The following is a 6,029-nucleotide window of genomic DNA, read 5'->3' on the forward strand; positions in this document are numbered from 1 at the left end:
TCCTGGGCACCGCCATCTTTATTTTTTGTTCTGCACATGCATGGAACAATCTTCATTGAAAAAAATTACCCCCCCCTTTTTTAATGGTGTGCGCATGTGCAGATGTTTTTAAGTGCAAATGCACACACAAAATTTTTCGGGCACCGGATCGGTAGTAATGCCGGCAGGAACCCACCCCTGGCATGCCCAGAGTGTCCATGCTGAAATCTGGGCAGGTGGGCGGAGCCTCCCATCACCGCCACTACCGTTTCTCCTGAACTGGGGCAAACCGGCAGAATAACACCTCTGGAAGCGTGCAAGGGCGGGCTAAGATTAGGGCTGAAGCTGTTGACAACATAAACAAACGAAGCTGGTTTTTAAAACATTGTTTTATTCTATAGAACTCTCGCTTTGGAAAATGGTCTAGAGACCAGGGAGAAGAGCCAGTTTTGCATCTTACAAATCATTCCCAACTACAGCCCATTGCAGAGTCAGTAGAAAGGGTCTCCCGGGATCAGCTGTTCGCGGCCTAAACTAAGGGCACTAAATTGTCCATTTTTAGCCTTAGTGAAATTTGTGCAGAATTCTTGTCTGTTTGCCTTAAGAAGTCCATTCCTCTCTAGGATATGAAATGCATTTCTGTGTTGAGTTACAGTCTGCCACAAAATGGGAAGCTTGATCCCTGAAGCTTGAAAATTCTTGTTGCTTATTAACCTGCAGAGAGGGGACGCATGTAAAAATGTAAAAATGCAAGTAGAAAAATAGGGACCACCTTTGGTGGGAAGGTAACAGCGTTCGGTGCACCTTCAGGGTTTACCCATTCCAGCCACATTACCATGGAGACGTCTTTGGACAGTGCTGGCTCTTCTGCTTCGAAACAGAGATGAGCACTGCCCTCTAGAGTCAGGAATGACTAGCACATATGTGCAAGGGGAATCTTTACTTTTATTAACCTGCAGAATTTAGAAACATTTGCAACGTATACTCTCCAAATCTGCTATCTACTTAGTCTCCTGGAACGAGAAGTATTGCTATCTTACAATCACAGATAGTTAAATAAAATATTGGCTTGATAATATTAAGATTTCCCTCTCTTGGGGAGTTTCTTTCCAATGTAGTTGGTGTTTGTTCTGCAGAATGCATTATATATGAAAAGACATATACAGATTCTTTTGATTAGGACCAAGTGCCAAATTTTGCTCTGCTTCTGGCTCATTGGGAAAATACACTTACAAGATAGATTGTTTTAATGATAGTTTGCTTAGGGAAAAGAATTTGAAATAAGGCTCCTATTTCAGAAAAGTCCTGACACATTTAGGCTGCTTGACTGTATGATCACTTAAGCAGTCACCATCTGTTCCCTTCATTAATGCTTTTTAAAAAGAGAGATGAAAATAAAATGGTTGATTTAAAAAAAAAAGATTTTAAAACTTCCAGTGAAAAGCATCCTCCAGCGACAATCATTGCAGTTGTGTTCAATAAATCATGAGAACACTGCTTTCAGAGCAAGTATATTCACCCATCGTTACTTATAACCTTATGATTTATTTGTCATAGTCTTGGCTCTGATTTCTAGACCTCTCAATCAAAGTGTTCTTTTCCCGTTGCACTAAAGAACAACGTGATTAGATGTTGATGCTCTTGTTAGTCACCATCATGCTAGGTCAGTTCAGTGAGACCTTGTGTGTGGTTGTCCTGAGCAGGTTGCCCTGTCTTCAAGAGAGAGAGGCAGCCTCATCAGACACATTTAGTTATTTGAATTCTGTTCCTCCTAGTTCTGTTCTGAATGTTGATTCTTGATCAATATAAATATTGCACATGGGAATTATCAGTTATTCAGAGCAGGCATGAAATTCTCTTACCTTCGGTACCAGTTTGGAACTGGGAGCGCACGTGCGCAGCCCTTCTGCCAAGGGTGGGTTCCTGCCAGTTCTAACCTCTTCTATAGAAGAGGTTCCACAAATCTACAGTGCCATTTAGAACCGGTTCCAGCTCCCTCCCCCAGCCTGTCCGCACATCATCAAGATGAAGAGCGAGAGGAGGAATTCTGGGAGTTGAAGTCCGCAAGTCTTAAAGCTGTCAAGTTTGAACACCCCTGGGTTTTTTTTTTCTAAAGGGTTAGGGGTGCAAGGGTCTTCTAACTTGACAGCTTTAAGACTTGTGTGCTTCAAATGCTAGAGTTTCTGAGCCAACATTTTGGTTGCTAAGCAACATTTTACAAGTTGGCCATGCCCACCCAGTCACATGATTGTGAAGCCACTCCCAGCCAGTCACATGGCTGGCAAGCCACTCCCAGAAAGCAGGCCACACCTATAGAAGAGGTTCTAAAAAAATTGAAACCCACCACTGCCTTCTGCGTATGTGCAGACCGTGCATGATGATGTCTGGATGGGTGGGCGGAGCTTCCTGCCGCTGCCACTACCGTTTCACCAGAACTGGGGCAAACCGGCAGAATACCACCTCTGATTCAGAAATATCCAGTACGTTCTAATAGAAATCAAGTCCTGTGACCATCGTTGCCACCCTATTCATGCTGGCAGCACACACACACCCCATTGCTTGTGGCTGGCTGCCATACCCAGCCAGGAGAATGGCCTGCTGCGCCGGAGGGATGGCATCACAACGGAGTTGCTCAGAAGGCAGCTGCCATCCTTAGTCTTTAAGGTACTTTGATGGGGGGGGCACCATAAAGGGACCACTGTGAAAGGAGGCAGAAAAAAATGGCTTCTCTCTGCCGCAGCATTCAACATGGCTGCTTCTCTCCTCCTTCTTTGTCCCATGTCATGAGAAGGAGGTGAGAAGCAGCCAAGTTGAACACTAGAAGACTTGGCCAAACTTTTCTATGGGCTCTGTGAGCATGGTTTGGGTGGGTGTGGCTTGGTGAGGTGGTGTTGCCCCACCTTGCTGTAAGTGACGTCAAGTTGGCCATGCCTACTTGGTCACAAGCCACCACCACCACCACCAAGCCACACTTAGCAGGCCATGCCCACCGAACTGGTAAGGACAAATTTTGAAACTCACCACTGCCCAGTACACTCTAATAGAAAACTCTGGCATGAACATGAGGGATTATAGCAAACAAGTCTTGTCCTCCTTCAAGCATTGACCCACATCATAAATTTCTTAACTTGCTTAAGAGAGATCGGGCTAAATATCATGAGGGTTGTACAAAATAGCTCAACCTTTGAGTCTTCTGATCTCAGAACAACAGGCATAGCATGTTTTCAATGTTCCAATTATTGGGAGTCCGGGAGTGGTCTACTGGTTCATGTTTTTTGACTAGATGAGATAATCCTACAGCAGGGAGCAATCATGGGCTTGTTGTTATTGATTTAGGTTGGATAAGGTGACGGAAGAATGGACTGTTGAGAAGAAAGCAGCAATTAGACCCGTGGCCAGAAAGAAGACAACTGCTCACAGATAGTCTAAAAATGCAATCTGTGGAAATTAAAATTCATATTGAGCTCTTTGTAGTTAAAATCCATCCACTCGTGTGAATAGCTTATTGTGTGCTTTATTTTTCAAGCAGGAACAGTATTCCATTTGTTAACCTGCTCTTTTATGTATTTCATACACCACCGGTCTCAACAAATGATTCAAAATACTTTATATCGTGGAAGCAGAAAATGCAGCAAAAAGCAGAAGTCTGCCATGTACCATATGCAGGATGGTGACCATTCATTCTCTGGATGTCTCTCTGCAAGACACTGAAACGCTACATGGATATGCATGCACAGTTGTGCTTCACTCACTTGATGCTAATGCTGTTGTTCAGTATTGGTTGGATTTGCATGATGTGAGATTTATATACATTTTTCTCTTGAGTCTTCTCAATGTTCAAGGGTCACCGTGCATTTAAAAGTGCAAAGTTTCTGTTTCGACTACAGACATTGTAGTATTTCTTCATCGATTTGCAAATTGCATTTAAATGTTGGTAATATTTGCAGAGTACACATATTATTCATTCAAGAGCAGTGGGGTGGCCTACAGGTGAAGACAGATGCCTCCCACTTGGAAGGTTGCGAGTTCAATCATAGGCAGCGACGGATGTTTCTCTATCATGGCACAGAGGGAAAATTGCTGCAATCTCTGTGTAGGCATCAGGAAGGGCATCCGGCCAGTAAACGATCAGCTCCGTTCAGTTGCTTGACTTCTCCCCAATAAAAAGGGATAACAGAGTCATAACAAGAAAAAAAAGCACATTATTCATTCAATTAAGAATCAGCAGTCCACTATTTTTTAGCTTCGTACACCTTTATAGAAAGAAAATATAAAAAAGCAATTAGGCTAAACTAGTAGATTTATGCCTATTTGCCAGGCTACGAAATTAAAGAATGACCATTTTTGTTTTAATTTGTTAACTAATGAAGTGGTAATCTATGCTGATTGTTTTCCAATAACCTGTAGAGAAGTTGTCCATGGGCATTTTAAAAACATAACGAATGTATGAAGAAAGGAACACACAACACAATTTACATTTATCTCGCCTGCTTGTTTACCTCCAGGCCAGGATGAGTGCTAAACTGGAAAAAAATGTGGATCAGATTAGCATAATATATGGAGTGCCTCTGGATTGATTTAAAGAACAGAAAAATATAACTGTGGAAACAAGGAAAGAGCTGATATTCGACTCAAATTTGATTCCCCCCCCCCAATTGGTATGAGGAGAGCTGTTTTTTGTTTGTTTCCAAATCCATTTTTTAAAAATATTTCTAAAAATGTTCTAAAATTATCCTTTTGGCTATTCTTTGTGTATGTTAGATAGCCAGCAACAGTCATCATGAGCTGCACTGGTACACATGGGACATTTTGAGTGAGGCTACTTTGTTCTGTGGCATTTTATTGTTTATAAACATTTATTTATATGCTGCCCTAAATAAATGCAATGTTGATTTTTTTTTCCTAGTGTGAAAGATTGATGCCATCCCTATAAGATAGACCAGACTAAGAAACACATACTGTGTAGACCTAAAACTACTTTTATTAGAACGCTTATAGTAACAGGATTTTTTAAAACCTTCATGTAAATTGGGATGGGATGGGAGCTTCTAAAGTGTTTTCATAAATCAGGTTCTTGCTCTGGGTTCAAGCTATGCTTATCTTAACATTGCCCTGGTAAGAGATCTTCCCTCTGTCTTTCAATACCATCCTCTGTATTTACTCTCCAGTCAAGTTTTGTGTTTGGAGCAGGGGAGGTTGTCACGTCTATCCCTGTTAGGAGACTAGAGTTGCTCAGCGGAAGTTAGTAACGAATAAGCCGTTGAATAGTCACTCACAGCCACCGAAGGTAAAACAAAGAATAGCTTTACTTGCATAACAGAAGTAGGATATATAGTCTCCAAACAGACTATAAGCAGTCTTGAAGTATATACAGTCTATTTACAACTCATTGAAGTTGCAGTTGCTCAACTCACAATTCATCATGTAGACAGGTAACTTAGTTACAGACTAGCCACCATCCAATACACGGTCTTCTCTCCAATACAAAGCTCATACAGGAACAGCCAGGAACAGTCAGGAACAATCAGTAGTCATACCTAATAATTCCTTCCTCCTTATATGACTGCTTAAAGCAATTAGCATCCAATTACATCACTCTAGCTTTTAAAGTAACAGATACATTTGTTACAATCATGGCTTACATACATTGTCAAGCCAAGACTAGGGTTACACCCCTAACAATTGTTTACTAAGAGGTGGACAAATATGAGGCTTGGTACATGACAATGGATCAGTCACAGGGACAAGCTTGTTATGCTGCTATAGAAGCAATCTCCCTCACCAAACTGCTCAATACAGTGTCAATGTAGGTAGATTCACTCATACTATTAATACTGAATGATTTATATCTTCTTTTTAACACTTCATTTTTTAAAGCCTCCTAGAATCCAGATGATTTCAAAAGTATCTAAATTTTATATGTATATAAATACAATTATGTCCATAGGGTCACGATGGGTCGGACACGACTTCACAACTAACAACAACAAATACAATTTAGGCAAACTAATGCTCTTTCGCTTTTTCAGATCACTATACCTGTCAATCCT

General features: G+C 41.3%; 1 long non-coding RNA gene across 1 annotated transcript; it reads right to left on the reverse strand.

Moving 5' to 3' along the window:
• Positions 1–388: 388 nt before the first annotated feature.
• On the reverse strand, positions 389–5,491 carry LOC309388018. The gene is made up of 3 exons (XR_014174710.1): positions 5,394–5,491; positions 3,732–4,129; positions 389–693 (listed from the first exon to the last, which is right to left on the reverse strand). It is a non-coding gene; the product is annotated as an uncharacterized lncRNA (long non-coding RNA).
• Positions 5,492–6,029: the final 538 nt, after the last annotated feature.

Source organism: Natrix helvetica, assembly GCF_964273705.1.
Source record: "Natrix helvetica genome assembly, chromosome: 2".
Lineage (NCBI taxonomy): Eukaryota > Metazoa > Chordata > Lepidosauria > Squamata > Natricidae > Natrix > Natrix helvetica.